We start from the raw sequence: 18672 nt of genomic DNA on the forward strand, positions 1-18672 counted from the left end.
GTACAATGATTTGTGGTATGTATACTGTGTGTTACATGGAATTAAACTTGGAGTTTAAAAAAGAAAAAAAAGAAAAGTAATCAGAGTAGAGACCTGTGGCCCTAGTTTACTCTCTACTGCTGTGATAAACACCAAGACCAAAGGCAACCTGGGAGGAAAGATTTATTTCCTCCTACACTTGCAGGTAACTGTTCATCACTGAGTGAAGTCAGGGTAGACACTCAAGGCAAGAACACAGAGGCAAGAACTGAAGCAGAGTTCATGGACGAATATTGGCTTGCTCTCTGTGGAATACAGATTTTTAAAGCCTGTTCTTATGAATTCAGTGAATTTCCTTGGTGTCTATCGTAATGTCTTCCTTTTCATCACTTATGAGTGTGAATCCTGTCTCACTTTCTATTGGTTAATTTAGTGAAAGTTTTCTTAATCTTGTTGATTTTCTCAAGGAATCAGCTCTTCATTTCATTGATTTTTTGTGAGTTTTTTTGTTTGTTTTTATTTCTATTTCACTGATTGCATCCCTAGGCTTGATTATTACTTCCCATCTACTCTTTTTGGGTATTACTTTTCTTATTTTTCTAGATCTTTCAAGTATGTCATTGAGTTTTTAATATGAGATCTCTCCAGGTTTTGTGTGTGTGTGTGTGTGTGTGTGTGTGTGTGTGTGTGTGTGTGTGTGTGTGTGTGTAGATACTTAGTGCTATGATTGTCTCTTATGACAGTCTTCACTGTGTCCCACAGGTATGGGTATGTTGCGATTTAATTATTATTCAATTCTAAAAAAGTTTTTCATTTCCTTCTTGATTTCTGTCTTGACCAAATTTTCTTTCAGTGTTGAGTTGTTTAGTTTCTATGCATTTGTACACTTTCTGTCATTTCTGTTGTTGTTGATATCCAGCTGCAATCCATGGTGATCAGAGAGGATGCAGATTGCTGTGTCAGTTTTCCTGTATCTGTTAAGAACTCTTTGTGTCCTGATATGTGGTCGATTTTGGAGAAATTTCCATGAACTTCTGAGAAGAAAATGTACCATTTAGTATTTCTAAAGAATGTTCTGGCTGGGCGGTGGTGACGCACGCCTTTAATCCCAGCACTTGGGAGGCAGAGCCAGGCGGATCTCTGTGAGTTCGAGGCCAGCCTGGGCTACCAAGTGAGTTCCAGAAAAGGCGCAAAGCTACACAGAGAAACCCTGTCTCGAAAAAAAAAAAAAAAAAAAAGAATATTCTGTAGATATTTTTCAGGTGCATTTGATTCATGGTATTATTTGACGCCAACATTTTAGTATATCTGATTCATGATATTACTTGACTCCAGCATTTCTTGGTTTCATTTTTTGTCTCGGTGTTCCGTCTATTGGAGAGAGTTGGGTATTGAAGTCACTCACTACCACCGTTTGGATCAATATGTGATTTTGGATGCAGTAGGGTTTCTTTTCTAAAGTCAGGGGTCCTTGTGTTGTTGTGTAAATGTTTAGAATTATGATGCCCTCTTGGGAGATTTTTTTCTTTAATGAGTGTATGGTATCCTTCCCAGTCACTTCTGATTAGTTTTGGTTTGGAGTCTACTTTGTCATATATTAAAATAGCTATACTTTGATGACTACGTGTTGTATAGGGATTCTTTTCTGGCCCTGTCTGTTTGGTGTTTTGTATGCCTCTCACACCTTGATAGGTATCTCTTTCTTTGGATGGGGGAAGTTGTATTCTATGATTTTGTCAAAAAATATTTTCTATGCATTTGCCCTGTATTTCTTCTCCTTCCTTTGTGTGTGTGTGTGTGTGTGTGTGTGTGTGTGTGTGTGTGTGTATGTGTGTGTGTCCCAGAATTCCTGACTATTTTATGCCTGGATGTTTTTAGAATTACTATTTTCTTTGGTTGAACTATCTGTTTCTTCTTATCATGCCTTCAAGACTTGAAAATCTTTCTTCCTTGTCTTTTAATCTGTTGGTGAGGCTTACCTCTAAACACCTTGTTTTACTTCCTGATTGTTTCACTTTGAGGTTTATTTCAGTTTTGGTTTTATTTAGTGATTATATTTCTTTCTTTACTTCTCCTATTACATCTTATACAATTTTCCTCATTTCATTCAATTGTTTGTGTTTCTATTATTTTCATTAAAGCATTTATTCATATTCTATTTAAGGACCTCGAACATATTTGTAATTGCTATTTTGAAGTCCTTGTCCTGTGCTTCAGCTAAATTGCTTTTCTCAGGGCATATTACAATAGGGATGTGGGTTCCTGGAGCGGGCATATTGTCTTGTTGTTAAAGTTTGTGTTTTTGTATTGAGATCTAGGCATCTGAAGTTATGACATTTGTTCTGGTTTTGGTGTGGCTTATCTAGTCTCACCTCTGTTGGGTGGGTGTTCAGTTCTTTGGCTGGTGTTGGCCAAATCTGACAGATTGTGAACGAGAAGAATGTTTGATTTTCAGTGCCAGGGTCATTTTTGGTTTTAGGGTTCATACTCTGACTAATTCCAGATCTGAAATTCTTGCCTCTCAACCAAGCTGGCTTATATCAGACACTTTCTTCTGAAAAATGAAGTAGTTTAGGTGACGACAATTTATGCATCTGCTGTGATTATTTGAAAGAGAAATGGCATACATATAACTCATGTATTTGGACACAGTTGGTGGCACTCATGGTGGAAGGTCTTGTAACTTTTAGATTGTAGAGCCTTGTTGGAGCAAGTTCATCACTGGGGGCAGGCTTTGAGAGTTCATAACCTTTCCCCATTTCCAGTTTGTTCTCTCTTTTTGGGGTTTTCAGTCGAAGACGTGCTCTCTCAGCTTTCTGCTCCAGGTGCCTGTTACAGTGCCCACTGCCAGCATAGACCCTCTCTTTGAAATCGTAAGCCAAAATAAACTTCATTCCTCCTTGTTCTTGGTCATTGTGTTTTAACATAACAACAGAAAATTGAGCATATAATATACCTCCTTACAAGAATAGGGCACTTACAAACTCACACCCAAAATGTTTATTATAATTTTCAGTGAGTTTCCAATTAGCCTTTTGTTCGGCCTTCATGCACCATGTGAGCTGTAATGTCACAAACGTTGCTCATCCTATCTTGTTATGAAGGGTATGCACATTTCAGAGCCATTAGAAGGCACTCCTTACCTTCCTCCTCCCTTTTATGAGCTTTATTCTATTGGTAATAGTCTGCTCCACAGCGTGGAGATAACTTTTTTCTAAGAAGTGGTGAATACCCACGGGCGATGTGTCAGTAATAGTCCGCCCCATGTTTTGGCCCACCACTGTCTGGTCAAGACAATTCTGAGGAATTTAGTTAGACCAAGTTGGGGGGGACGAGGTTAGTTAAAAGTTCCCTGAGTTCTTTGCTCCTTTCTTATATGAGATTAAATATAGATATTAAGGAAAGTACTTATTAAGCTCCACAGTAACTTGGCAAAATGAATTCCTGATTAATAAATTTAAATTTATAAATATATGTTAACTGTATAATTTATATTAAACTTGAGGGGCTATTTAGTTTTGAGTTTTGATTTTTGTTGTTGTTCATAATATTTCACAAAAGCATGGGACTACAGAACTAGGAAGAGAAATCTAGTCCTATACTACAAATATCTTGATAAACATAAATCCAGAAAGAAGGAAATAATGTTTAAAATCATAATTTTGTCCTCCTTCCTTTCTCATTCACCACCAATTAAAGCACTCCCCTTGTTTTTCCCATTTCCCACTTCATACCACTTGTATCCTGCTATTCCTCTATCTATTCAGAAACTCCCATCATAATGAAATATTACCTAAAAATCCTCCTGCCTCTGTCTGAAATTAATTGGATAAAGAAATTCATGCACTCTGGAATGCTTAACAGAAAGTGGGATGCAAAAGGAAATAAATTCCTTTCTGCATTGTCTTTTTCCCCTTTGCAGTTTAAGCTGTTTAGTGTATAGTCTATATAGAGCCATGGACATTCTGGTGGTAAGGGATAATATTAAAAATTAAGGCATTTGTGGGAAAGAGACAAATTGTTATATTACAAATGTATAAATAACATCCAACAGTGAGTATAATAGAAACTATAACTCAGGTAGGTAGAAAAGAACCAGTCTATAGAAACAAATGTCAGAAATACTTGTCAGGAAAATTCTATTACCCTTTCTTAAAGAAAAAAAAAATCTCCAAAAATAGTCAAGGAAATTCCTTTAGAGTTGTATATTAAAAACATTTTGGGAAATTTTAAGTGAGAATTAAGTGTCACTTAAGACTGAAAAATGAAAGCAAAAATGGTTGTCTACTGTTATATAAACAGACAAAAAAAAAGGAAACTTCAGGAGACCACAAGGTAGGTAATTTCAGCATCAAAAATGAAATTCAGATGGGTGGTTCATTGATTTTTAAATTACTTTTGTGTATTGGGATAATCTTTTTGTACACTGTGTGAAGATGTGTCTCTCTCCTTCCTTACTTGCCTAAGGTACCTTCTGATTGGTTTAATAAAGAGCTGAATGACCAATAGATAGACAGGAGAGGATAGGTGGGACATCTGGAGAGAGATAGGAACTCCGGGAAAGAATAGGAGGTACAGAAGATTTGCCAGCCAGATGTAGAGGAAGTCGGACACACAATTAAGGAGACATAATGAGCCACATGGCAGAATATAAATTAATATATATGGATTAATTTAAGTTTTAAGAGCTAATTGGGAATAAGCCTAATCTAAGGCCAAGCTTTCATAATAAATAAGAAATCTTCAGGAGCTAGCAATATAAAGAAAGACCAATTATATTTGGCTCCCAATGTTGGGCATGCATATCCAAGCATAGAGCCTGAGGAAACTGAGAAAGGTTCTGGACATGGAGCCAGACACAGCTTCCGAGCAACCTCAGTCTCTCAGGTGGGCCCAGTGCTCACAGTATACAAAGGTGCTGCTCTTTTAAGAGGCCTTGCTGTGCAACTGAGCACGTTAGTAGGGCCTGTGAACAGCCAGTGTGCTACTCAGCAGGAGACCTGGTAGAAATGCCTGCCACAGAGTGGACCCAGCAAGCTTCCCAGAGCTGGGGTGGGTAGGCACAGCTCCCAACTGGTGCCCATGGATGTGAGGCTCGGCTCTCATGAAAGATAAAGTGATAGCTGTAGCCCAGAACCAATGGGATAATCTACTGGACAGACCTGGGGTGAATGGAGCCTGTTGCCAGCACCATGTGCTAATCAGAGGTGCAAAAAGAGCCTACAGATGCACAGAGGTGGCCTAGCCCTTTAAGGCTTGGTTCACATGGTCAGAGAATGGCTGCAGAAACACAGAAAGCCTGGTCCAGACAGCCTATATATTTTAAGGATGTCTTAACTTCAAAATGGAAGTCAGGTAATGTGTTGCATTGGGTTATGCTTTTGTTTCCACAGGAAACAAAAAGCTATGGATTCCTTCAAGTTTAATAAAAATCAAATTTGACAGGGTGAGACCTGCCATTGGCTGTATCAGAGGAACAGCAGGTGGCAATTGAAAGCTGAAGTGTCAGCCCACTAGGAGGAAACTCTCTGATGGGTCAACCTTGGTTAGGCAAAGCCCTGAAACGATTGACCCCAGAATGTCTTCTGCTGTGCCTTTACATGTTTGCTGCTGCCATCTTTCTCTAGTATCTGGTATGGTGTGATTGGGTACAAGGAGGCCCTCACTGCCTGTAACGTAGTGTGTTTAGCTCATGGAAACATCCCATTCAATTTGGCATTTTTGTCTGTGGATTGTCACGAAGATGATTCCTCCTTAAGTTGTACTTTCTAATTGATAATAATGATGTTAGCTTTGATGAATAAAAGTAAATACAAGGAAATGTTAAACAGTTAGGGCCTATGAGTTCCCCCTAAGGAGCTGCATTAGATCACTGCTCAAGTTAATGATTAAGAAAAACAATTGAGTCCCAAGAGCCAGGCTGGTGCAAATTCCTTTAATCTTGATGCTAAAAGACCTGGTCACAGGCTTTGATGTGCACCATTAGCTGAAACAAAGCTTTAAAATAACTTCAGGTTGGACCAGATGCTTTGATAGTAGTTTTAATATAAGTAACCACAGAAAACAATCTAACATTCACAAGGACACATAGCTGAGTTATAGATTCATTAGGTTAGGGTCAAAAATGCAAAGCAGCCCAATTGTCACTAGCTGATGTACTTTCCTTGCTAGGGTTGGTTGATGATCAAAGGTGGTGATGAATTCCTTATACCCATTTTTGCTCTCAATTTCCTGATGTAAGAAACTATTGATGAATAAGTATGCACCCTAAAGATTTAAAGTAGAGTTGGCTGATTCTTTTTCATATGGAAAAGTTTAGGTTTGTCTGGATATCAACATGTAGAAAGCTGCAAATAGATCCATATCTATTACCGTGCACAAAACTAAGTCCAAGTGGATCAAGGACCTCAACATAAATCCAGCTACTCTGAACCTGCTAGAAGAGAAAGTAGGAAGTAGTCTTGAACGCATTGGCATAGGAGACCACTTCCTAAATAGAACACCAGTAGCACAGACACTGAGAGAAACAATCAATCAATGGGACCTCTTGAAACTGAGAAGCTTTTGTAGAGCAAAGAATACGGTCAACAAGGCAAAGCAACAGCCTACAGAATGGGAAAAGATCTTCACCAACCCCACATCTGACAGAGGACTGATATCCAGAATATATAAGGAACTCAAGAAATTAGACATCAAAATGCCCAATAGTCCAATTAAGAAATGGGCTATAGAACTAAACAGAGAATTCTCAACAGAGGAAACTCAAATGGCTGAAAGATATTTAAGGAATTGCTCAACATCACTAATCATCAGGTAAATGCAAATCAAAACAACTCTGAGATACCACCTTATGCCTGTCAGAATGGCTAAGATAAAAAACACTGAAGACACCTTATGCTGGAGAGGATGTGGAGCTAGGGGAACGCTCCTCCACTGCTGGTGGGAATGCAAGCTTGTACAACCACTTTGGAAATCAATATGGTGCTTTCTTAGAAAATTGGGAATCCATCTCCCCCAAGATCCAGCTATACCACTTTTGGGCATATACCCAAGGAATGCTCAACCACACCACAAGAGTACTTGTTCAGCTATGTTCATATCAACATTGTTTGTAATAGCCAGAACCTGGAAACAACCTAGATGCCCTTCAACTGAAGAATGGATGAACAAAATGTGGTACATATACACAATGGAATACTACTCAGCAGAGAAAAACAATGACATCATGAGGTTTGTAGACAAATGGATGGATCTAGAAAAAATCATCCTGAGTGAGGTAACCCAGACTCAGAAAGACAAACATGGTATATACTCACTCATAGCAGGATACTAGATGTGGAACAAGGATGACTGGACTGCTACTCACATCACCAGGGAGGCTACCTGGAAAACAGGACCCCAAGAAAGACACAGGGATCTCCCAATAACAGAGAAATGGAATGAGATCTACATGAACAGCCTGGACATGAGTGGGGGTAGTGAAGGGCGAGGGTCGAGGGAAAGAGAGCTTGGGTGAGTGGGAGATCCCAGCTGGATCAACAACAGAGAGGGAGAACAAGGAGTAGGAGACCATGGTAAATGAAGACCACATGAGAATAGGAAGAAGCAAAGTGCTAGAGAGGCCCACAGAAATCCACAAAGATACCCCACAACAGACTGCTGGCAATGGTCGAGAGACAGCCCGAACTGACCTACTCTGGTGATGGGATGGCCAAACACCCTAATTGTCATGCTAGAAACCTCATCCAACTACTGTGGGATCTGGATGCAGAGATCCATGACTAGGCCCCGGGGGGATCTCTGGGAGTCCAATTAACAAGAATGAGGAGGGTTTATATGAGTGAGAATTGTTGAGACCAAGGTTGGATAAAGCACAGGGACAAATAGCCAAACAAACGGAAACACATGAACTATGAACCAATGGCTGAGGGGTCCCCAACTGGATCAGGCCCTCTGAGACAGTTGATTGGCCTGATCTGTTTGGGAGGCATCCAGGCAGTGGCACCGGGTCCTGGGCTCATTGAATGAGTCGGCTGTTTGAAACCTGGGGCCTATGCAGGGTCGCTTGGCTCAGCCTGGGAGGAGGGGACTAGACCTACCTGGACTGAGTCTACCAGGTTGATCTCAGTCCTCGGGGAAGGCTTTGCCCTGGAGGAGGTGAGAATGGGGGGTGGGCTGGGGGGAAGGTGTGGGGGGCAGGAGGAGGGAGAACAAGGGAATCTGTGGCTGATACATAGAACTGAATTGTATTGCAAAATAAAAATTTAAAAAAAAAGTTTAGGTTTGTGATTCTTTTAAGATTTCTTATAAGATTACCTTTCAAGATAAATAATAAAGTAATTGGCCCTTTCTTTGTAACTGCAAAATGTAGCTGCAAGTTAAAGACTTGACTGAGAAAAATACCTTGCTTGCCCACACAATTAATCTATAACAAGCTGCTTGAGCATGAATGTACATGGGTTCTTGAGACAATTTGTTTTTCACCTGTAATACATAAAATGTTTAATCATGTAAGGGAGATGAAAAACATTTTTACCTATATCCATTATAATCATTCACTTGAAAAATGAAATATAACTACCTTGTGATTCCTGTATTGCCTGAAAGATTTTGTTGGGGTATATAAGCTGTAGAGGGAAAGAAAAGATGAAGAATAAAGAAGGAAACCATCCAGAGAGAATGTGAGTGTCTTTTTCCCTAATCCACTCAGATAGAAAAGTCTAGTACATGCCAATACTGTGGATTTCCCTTCAAGCCCTGAGTTGCCTGGAGGCTGGTCCCCCAGGCAGCAATAGAGATCTCCTGAAATCTTGGCTGCAAACATCAAGGAAGAAACCAAGAAAAACTACAAGACAGGTGATGTACATGCTCATCCCTCTACGTAGAAACAGCTCTGAGACTGAATGAGACATGGTAAGTCTTGTTTGCTACAGAGTCCTCATGACAGCTTGGTCATGCAGTCCAAATGGACTTAGAAAGTTGACAGATGCCTTTTACCTGCTCTAACAAAGAACAGAAAATTGTCTTTTTGTATACAATGCGCATTCCATACTTGTGATAATATAGATATATATGTTACCTTTAAGAGTTTGTGTGTTTTCAGAACAAAATACCAGTGAAGACAAGATAAGCAGCCCAGGTGATCCAGCCTCACAGAATGCCTCCATTGCCATTTCCTCAAAAATCTGCATCTAGGACAACTTCAGTGCAGCTAGCTAAGATGGTCCAGCCACAGAGACTACTCCACCCAGGACTTCAGTTAAGCTCTAGACTTTCCCATCACACTTAGACTGAACAACAAATGATACAGCTACCTCTCCTAGGACCTGACAATTATCCCAATTTTCTCAGGGTCCCCTCAAGATATTGTCATCCCCAGACAATAGGAAGCAATTTTAAGAACACGAAACCCACAGTGCTGAGAGGTGGGATGTTGGGATGAATAGTTTTTGGTCATTCAGTGGGTTATGGATGTCTGTTGTCATTTAGGGGGGTTGGTTGCAAGTTGCTATTGCTCATGGTCAAGGAGGAAAATAAACAAAGGAGGTTAGATTAAGGGATCTCTTTCTTTCTCTCATTCTTTCTTTCTTTTTTTTCTTTCTTTCTTTCTTTCTTTCTTTCCTCTATCCTTCTTTCTCTCCTATCTAGTGTTGGGGGAAAAGAAAAAAAGGGGAGATACAGGAATGATAGGATAAAAGAGTAGATTATTTAATCTACTTTTAAATTAAAAACCAACTACTAGTCTCAAATATTTTACGTTGGGATGGATTTTTATATATTGATACAAATTTAAGTTTTTTTGGTACAACATATGGTTACATGTATTTCTGCTCTTATTTAAGGTATTATACCTATGCAACTCATTTAAAAAATGTAATAAAAAGTTTTTGAAAGCTACTATAACAAACTGTTTAGGATAATTAAGAAATTCAGGTTAGTAGTTAGTCACCTATAATAATAAAACTTGTAGTAAAGGCTTAGATGTATACAGAAATAAGCTTTATTTAGCCTCATGTGTATGTTTTCAAGATTAAACAGTAATATAGTTTAGATAGGTGGTCTTCAAACACTTCAGAGATCTACAGAATGGTATTTCAGATGTTTTAATAACATAAGGCTTTTCATGGCAGTTACGTCTGTTCTGGGCAGCACCAACCAAATTCAAAGAAGATGATGGGCATCAAAGAACTTCCATATGGAGTTTACTTCAAATGTGGCAAAGCTAGGTACTGGGAAGAAATTCCCTTGTCTTAACTTATGACAGTATGTTGTCCAAATTGGACAAGCAGTACACAAAAGAAAACAACTTCTGAACTCTGCCAAGACAAAGTAGATCAGTCCTTCAAAATTCCCACTTCACAGAAAAGTCTGTCAGATATTCTGGGCCTGTAAACCAAAGATAGATGCTACAACATTGCAGAGGAACCTTGGGTGATTGTCCAGGCAGCAAGGTTCTGTCATTTCCATAGTTTTGAAAATCACTTGCTCTGCACTTCCTCTTTGCTCAGGTAAGAGTTGTCCTTCTCGGGTCTCTGATGGGGTTGAAGACTAGATAGTCATAGTTTTACAGTTTTCCTTGTTACCATATTCAGAAAAGAAATTCACAAATTGAAATGTAAAGTTTATAAAGGTTGAGAGACATAAAAGCTTAAGTTGTCTATCTAGGGAAATATTTAAGGTTTAAAAAGACATTTTTAGGTTGGTAACACAAGCTATGATAGAAAATTATTTAGGTACAAAATTTTGGACACATCAAAATAGGATAGATAATGGAGTACTATCTCCAAAGTTGCCAAATACAAATGGACTAGACATTGAGAATGTAATTCTTACCTGATAATTGTTCTTACTGCATATATTTTATTGATGTTGAAGAAACAGCTTTTTATTGGACTAAAAGGGGGAGATGTTGGGATAATCTTTTTCTGCACTGTGTCAAGATGTGTCTTTGTCCTTCCTCACTTGCCTAAAGCACCTTCTGATTGCTTTAATAAAGAGACGAATGGCCAATAGCTAGGCAGGAGAGGATAGGCTAGACTTCCAGGGAGAGATAGGAACTCCAGGAAAGAACCAGAGGTGCAGGAGATTAACCAACCAGACACAGAGGAAGTCAGATGTACAGTACTGAGGAGGAATAACAAGCCATGTGGTAGAATATAGATTAATATAAATGGATTAATTTAAGTGCTATTTGGGAACAAGCTTAAACTAAGGCCAAGCTTTCATAATAAACAAGAAATCTCTGGGTCATTTTTCAAGAGCTAGCAATATAAAGAAAGACCAGTTACATTTCTGTTTGTTTTTGCTTTTTTTATGAGAAAATATTTCACTCTTATTTGAAACTGGCCAGGAACTTCCTTATGTAACCCAGGCTGGCCTCAAACTCTTGGAGATCCTCCTGCCTCGTCCTTCCAAGTGCTGGGATTACAGGCATGGACTACCACATCAAGCAGTTATTTAACTATCATTGTCCTTAAGTGGCTTTTGCTTTGTATTAGCACAAAACCATTTTGTGTGCACTCACACCCTATGGAAATCTCTACAAACAAATTCCATGTATCATCTGCCTGGGCTACATGAGATGGAACAACAAAAACAGAGAAAACAGAAAAGAAAGTCAAGATGCAAGCAATCTATGTATAGAATGTCCACATTTTTATAAAACCATGCATTTTAGGAAGGCAGTCACTATATTTAAAGTGATTAGTAAGATTTTATGGTAGAGTCTCTCCTCCAGCTGAGCAAGATGCCCAAGGGAAAGAAGGCCAAGGGGAAGAAGGTGACCCTGGCCCCCGCCATCGTGAAGAAACAGGAGGCCAAAAAGGTGGTGAATCCTTTGTTTGAGAAAAGGCCTAAGAACTTCGGCATTGGGCAGGACATCCAGCCCAAAAGAGATCTCACACGCTTCGTCAAATGGCCCCGCTACATTAGGCTGCAGCGGCAAAGAGCCATCCTCTACAAGCGGCTCAAAGTACCTCCTGCCATTAACCAGTTCACACAGGCCCTGGACCGGCAAACAGCTACCCAGCTGCTTAAGCTTGCTCACAAGTACAGGCCAGAGACAAAGCAGGAGAAGAAGCAAAGGCTGCTGGCCCGTGCTGAGAAGAAAGCTGCTGGCAAAGGGGACGTCCCAACTAAAAGATCACCTGTCCTCCAAGCGGGGGTCAATACAGTCACCACCTTGGTGGAGAACAAGAAGGCTCAGCTGGTGGTGATTGCCCACGATGTAGACCCCATTGAGCTGGTGGTCTTCCTGCCTGCCCTGTGTCGAAAGATGAGGGTCCCCTACTGCATGATCAAGGGAAGGCCAGGCTGGGGCGGCTGGTCCACAGGAAGACATGCACCACTGTTGCCTTCACACAGGTTAACTCGGGAGACAAGGGTGCTCTGGCTAAGCTGGTGGAAGCTATTAGGACCAATTACAACGACAGATATGATGAGATCTGCCGCCACTGGGGAGGCAACGTCCTGGGTCCTAAATCTGTGGCGCGGATTGCCAAGCTGGAAAAGGCAAAGGCCAAAGAACTTGCGACTAAATTGGGTTAAATGTACACTGCTAAGTTTTCTGTACATAAATATAATTACAAACTTATCTTCCATCTAAAAAAAAAGATTTTGTGGTAGAAAATTGACAGGAGTGAGGTAAAGTTACAAAGACAAATGAAGTGGCATGTGTAGCAGTCTACTCGGTATTTGGCTCTTTACACTTTTGTGCATACACAGCACTAACTTCCTAGCATCTCTGGTGGAGTGGAGCCTCATCACTGTTTTGACCTTTCTGTACAGCAGTAAGTACTTCATTGTGGACCAATTCCTTCCTTCCTGCTACTGGAATGTTGTGAAGGTTCAGTGGACACAAACCTTCCATCTTGGGATTTCAGGATGTCTGCAGAGGGATGGACATCAGAGTTCCATGCAGTCCATAAAATGTATATTTGCAATAAATAATGCTTTTGTATCATGCTACTAGAATTTTTTAGCTAGTACTGATATATTACAAGAGACAAAGTTTTTAATTTTTAAATTTTCCATACAAACGCACAATTGAGAAAAAAATCTAACACTATAAAGCTTTAAAAGCATATCTCTTCAGTCATGGGAAGTGGGTAAGATGGCTGCTTGGCTGAATTGGCATAGCATAAAAATACCCCTTGAATATCTATAATTTATCCCAATAGATAAAAGCTACTCTCGGACTTTGACAGAGAAGCCTCTCCTTGTGATGAACAGAGGTAAAGACAAAGACCCATGTGTGCACAAGGTACTGTGGATAACGGATAGCTGAGGACTCATTCCTAAATGGGATGGGAAAGAGCTGCAAAATACCATTTTCTAGGCAAGACATGGACATGGGACGCACAAACTCACAGCAGCTGTGTATACTGGCACTTGAACTACAGAAGCTGGGTTCTCATTAACAGTCAGCTATGGAGGCAGAAGGGACTCACAAGGCCTTACCATATACCGCCGATCTGTTAAAATCAAGTTGTGTACCCACTAGTGAGTCCACCAGAGTCTGATAGTTATCACACAGAGGGTCTCAATTAAACCCCATTGGATATTAAACCAAAAAATGTATTAAATAGGGGAAAGAGATTGGGGAGGCATTTACAGGGCTGGGAAGGAAATGGCAGGATACATAGTATACGTGTATGTATGAAAGTGCGAAAGAACTAAATTTCCTGATTGAAAGAGATAGCATAAAAATAGACAATGAATGTTTGAAAACACCAAAACAATAAATAAATCTTGCTTCACTGTGACCAACACTAGTTCCTTTCCCAGAAGCAAATAATTTCATGCTTCTAGCAAATTTTATGGAACTCAACCATTTAATTTTAAATAATGGGTTTCTATTTCTGTTTCTCCAATTAATCTGTTTTAAGCAATACTACTGCTGTGAAAAGTCAGGGTTCTAGTTTCTCATACCCCAATGCCACCTCAGAACCATCAACAGTAACAACCTACTCAATCACCTCCCCTCATCCTCCTGGCTAATTTTACTAAGATTCAGGTTAAAATAGTCAGTCACTATTACATTTTTATGAGTATGTAAATAACTGTCTGCAGACATAGCTGTTAACCTCAGACATTCCCTAGCCATGATCCTGGGAAACCTCTGCCTCTCCCACGCTTCTATTTTTTCCATCCACCCACAGTTCCTTGAGAGAGGATCCAGGGAAGGTCAATTTTCAAAAACTTGGTCAAGCAGTGCTAAAATTGCTAAGGAGGAAATACTTTTTCTTCTTAATTAAAAAAAAACTCCCTCTCCCTTTTTGTCCTCATTCACAAAGTTTCTTTGAGCAATCTATGCCCCTTTTAGCCTTGGGTTGAATTTTTCTTCAATCTGGGTATTATCAGAATTTTCTATTTCCTAATAAATCTTGGTGTGGATTATTTCAGGTTTTGTTTGTTTGTTTGTTTTATCTCTGGACATTCATCAGGCCTTTTTATCTGGGAATACAGGTTTTGATAATGATTGTTTTTGTCCAGTTTTCTGGTCTTCTATGAGTTCCCTTTCAAAGGACCTCCTAAATTGAGTTTCAGTCTATAATTTCTTCTCCTTTTATTTCTGTGAGATCCTGTTTGTTTGACATTTCCTCAACATTGCCTTGTAACACATCTATCTGATCTTAATTGGGAGTATATTTATAACCTGGAACTCTTTTTTGGTGTTCTAGTAGTATATATTCTGTCTTATCTCTTTGAGTACAATAACTCTTTCTAAATGCCTTTTTTATTTTCTTCTATTTCTTCAATTGTATTTATTTCCCCTTTACCATTTATCTAGTATTTTGTATCCATGGAAATAGATATTTTTTACTATGTCTTGGATATCAATTCTTGGATAAGAATAAGGCTTAAGAGGATGGTTCAGTGTCCTCCATACAGAGACTGATGAATTGGGGAAGTTCTGCCAACTGAAGTATATCACCATATGTTGACTAGAAAGCAAGACAGATTTGTCTTAGACAAAGATCTCCCGTTCTTGCTCAGTCTGACCTCAGTCACATAGTCCTTCCTGATCAATGCATTTCATTACATCTAGCACATTATTTCCATGTACCAGAAAGCTGTTTATTGTTGTTGTTTGCTTGTTTTCTCCAAAGAAGATTTTCTGACCTTCTGCAGGAAGAGAACTATTTTGTACGTAGGCAATTTCAGTATGTCTTTCTTTTAAATAAACTGGTGCTTTGCCATCTGCTTTCTAGCTTCCAACAACATACTGGCCTCTCTCACTGCTGTTACCTCCCTTTATCATTTTTGGTTTATACCTTTCTTATTCCCGTATTACTTTAGCAGTATTTGAAACAAACAGATCCAAACATGTCTACTACTTTTTCAATTTATCCACCAGACAGAAAAAGTTATATAAAAATAATTGAAAAGAAGATTCCAAGCTCTTGAAAATGAAGAACACACTGCAGTTAGCACACAGCATCCTCTTTGGCAAGATGAGACACCTGCTACTTGGTAGAGCATCTTCATGCTGAGAGTTTACAGGTTGAGTGTTGTGAGCATATAAGAGCCCAGGATAAAGCATTTCTCAGTTTCTGAGGTAGGGCCTCTTTCTGGGTACACTTACAGTAAATTTGACCATATTCTTCCACTCATTCTTCTATTTGTTTTTATGTAGGATAAAAAAAGAACATTTTTGTTTAGTCTTTTTCTTCTACAGATGTGTGTATGGGTGGGAAATGGAAAAGGAGTTTGTTTTCCATTACTCACGTGGGTTTAAATGGCTTAGGAACCCATGCCTCTGCTCTGCCAAACCCACAGCATGCGACCCACATGGCACAACACTGCTTTTCCTCGTGTATCAAGGACCAGAAGAGCGTATGACGTAGTAAAGATGTTCAAGCCAAACTGCACTAAAGGACAACAGTGGAAAGAGAAGAGCATGTTTTTCAATGAGGTGTTGTTTGTCCCAGTCACCACAGCAATGTCTTTTTCACAATCAGACCCAGCGACTCAACAGATGGAGGAATGCGGTTTTAAGATTGCTGAGTTAATTGTACTTTCCTCTACTCATAGACCTCAGATTTGGATATCAAAGATGCCTGAACTTTTCATCTAAATAAACAACCCAACTACTGCTGGAAAAGCATATCTGAGTGATGTCTAAGAAACAGATCTCTCTATTGTATGCCAGTTTCACTACAAAGATCCTTTAGATAGGACTCTCTTCTTTGAGTAATTGTAATTTTTCTTGAGTTTAACTTATTAATTAACCCATATTATATAATTCTTTATTCAAGTTTTAATAAATACATTTTTAAATACAACAAAATTCAATTGGAGGAACATTCTTGGACTTGTAATTAAAATTCCAAAAAGAACCACAAATTTAGTTGTTTTTTACAGAGCTCCAGTCCTTTCCCATTCTATCATTACAAATATCATCACTGAGAAGTAGTGAGCAAAGGGAAAGATAGAAAAAGAAAGGTCAGATCTATGATTTCAATTAGCTCATTACAGTTTTCTTTATAATAACATTAAAAGATGTAGAGAAATAATCTATGTTTATTAAAGATTTTATCTAGGCATATTCATAATAATTTGCAAGAATTACTAGCATCCCCCTATGGAATTTTTTTATCTTTACCAAACGAAATTCTGTACACACACACATACACACATTCTTCTATAGCAAAAGATAGACATAAGATAGATAGATAGATAGATAGATAGATAGATAGATAGATAGATAGATAGATAGATAAGCTTGCCTAAGTTCACCTAAAGGTGAACTCTGTGGGAGGAAAGTTCTAATAAAATAATTTGTACTAACTCTAGTGCAATGGAGGAAGAAGGATACATATACCATTTGTTTGGCATCTTCTTTGCTCCAGAATGCTACTATCCTTCATCTGGTATTTCGTCTCCCTGCTTCACAGATAATGAGACTGAGACCTGGTTTTTGAGACACTGTGTGACTTTTCCTAAGGACATACAAACAAACATGTACTCACCCCATATACAGCACTGAGAACAGACCGGAAAAATTACTTCAACTGAGCCTCTCATACTGAACCGGTTAGTTTACTGGAGTTGCTTACAGGAGTATGGACATGAGGTCTTTGCAAAAACATAAACTACTCAAAGGCAAGGTTTGTTTACTTCCTGAGTTTAATGGGCCTTTCTCCAGGACAGAATGTTTCATTTCAGAGGACATTGCTACCAAATACAGCATAGTCAATATAGGATACAACTGGAATTGGAACCTAATATCTTTTAGTTTGAAATACAGAGCGAGTGTGGTGTCCTGGTGAGAAATATAGATTCTAGGTCATGACTGACTGTATCAGGGTTTTGATCCAACCTTTATAAAAAGCCATTTACTTCACTTCTCTGATCTCTAGTCAAGTGTTCTTATGTAACAAGTTAACTGTTCTTGTGACAGTTCATCAAACAGTACAAAGAACCCTCTTTTTTTTTTCACTTCCTCTGCAAATACCCCAGCTACATGGGGATGAAAATGAACCCAGGTTGGGGGTGAAGAGATATTAGAGAAGGTGGAGGGTTTCTGGCAACAGTGAGGAAGAATCAGAAACAACGAAGGACTCGTCTTTAAAGCTGGTCTTTGACTGTCTTCCGTTGGGGTATCCCCACAATGCTATTCTCACGTATCGTGGAGCTCTCTGGAGCCATCCAAGATTCTATGTGGAACAATGAAGTGAATGCTACTTAAAACACGGTCTGCTCAAACATCTTTTTGGTGCAAGGATTCACTCTCAATTCTTCTTGCAACAAGCATCAAGTGCATGAGATCTGGAGACACAGGAAGTTGTTACAGTGTCCTGCTTTCTCAGAGTCATTGACAAAAATCAGAATAGCAGCTGTCAGTTACTCAGTGCACACTAATCATAATCATCAGTCTCTATATCTCATTTACATTTACAACACATTAATAACTTGCCAGCAAGATCATTTCTTTGGTGATGAAACAATTGTGCTTAAAAAAAAAAAAAAAAAAAAAAAAAAAAAAAAACAGGGCAGCCCGGGGTTTCTAGCCCTAGGCCCACTAGAAGATGACAGCAACAATTCCGTGCCAACCAGGAGCCTGTCCAGCGCCTTTGGTGCCTGGCCATCAGGCATAGTTATGGTGAGCAAGTACAGGGTGGGGAGGTGGAAGAGAGAGAGAGAGAGGTGGAGTGGTTCATGGGCTGAGAAGAGAGGCAGATCTGAAGAAGTAATAGTACTGAGGAACAGGCCAACATGAATGGCCTGCTTGCCACTCAAGTCCAGGGTGATGTTTGGACCTGGACAACAGCCAAAAGCCAAGTCTTGGCCTTAGGTCCTGAAGCAGCCAAGGGGGTCTGGGATGATGTCTGTGTCTCCTGTGGCCACTGAGAGTGGTGTAGAGGCCTGTAGTTGGGACCTTCACCTGGGGCCATGTTGGTGCCATAGGGCCATACTGCCACCTGGGCCCTGGTGACATCTGGACCCAGGCTGCTATCAAACACCATTTCTGGGTCCATGGTCCTACCACAAGCTGGGGTCTGTGTTGATGTCCAATGGCCCTTCTTGCCACCAAAGAGCACAGGGATGCCCAGGGTCTAGGCTGCAACCTGTGACCAAGTTGGTGTCCAAGGGCTGTGCTACCACCGAACCATGTAGTGGGTAGCCATTCCAGCTTTGATCTGGAAGTTCCAAGCCCCATTGAGGCTTCGGTAACTGTCATGCCTACAA

The 18672-nt window shown here is 39.7% G+C and overlaps 1 pseudogene; it reads left to right on the forward strand.

Annotated features, from left to right (window-relative positions):
- The first annotated feature begins 11712 nt into the window (after positions 1 to 11712).
- Positions 11713 to 12525, forward strand: LOC131914413 (large ribosomal subunit protein eL8-like; annotated as a pseudogene).
- The last annotated feature ends 6147 nt before the right edge of the window (positions 12526 to 18672 follow it).

The sequence above is a fragment of the Peromyscus eremicus genome, chromosome 7 (assembly GCF_949786415.1).
Source record: "Peromyscus eremicus chromosome 7, PerEre_H2_v1, whole genome shotgun sequence".
In the NCBI taxonomy this organism is placed as follows: Eukaryota; Metazoa; Chordata; class Mammalia; order Rodentia; family Cricetidae; genus Peromyscus; species Peromyscus eremicus.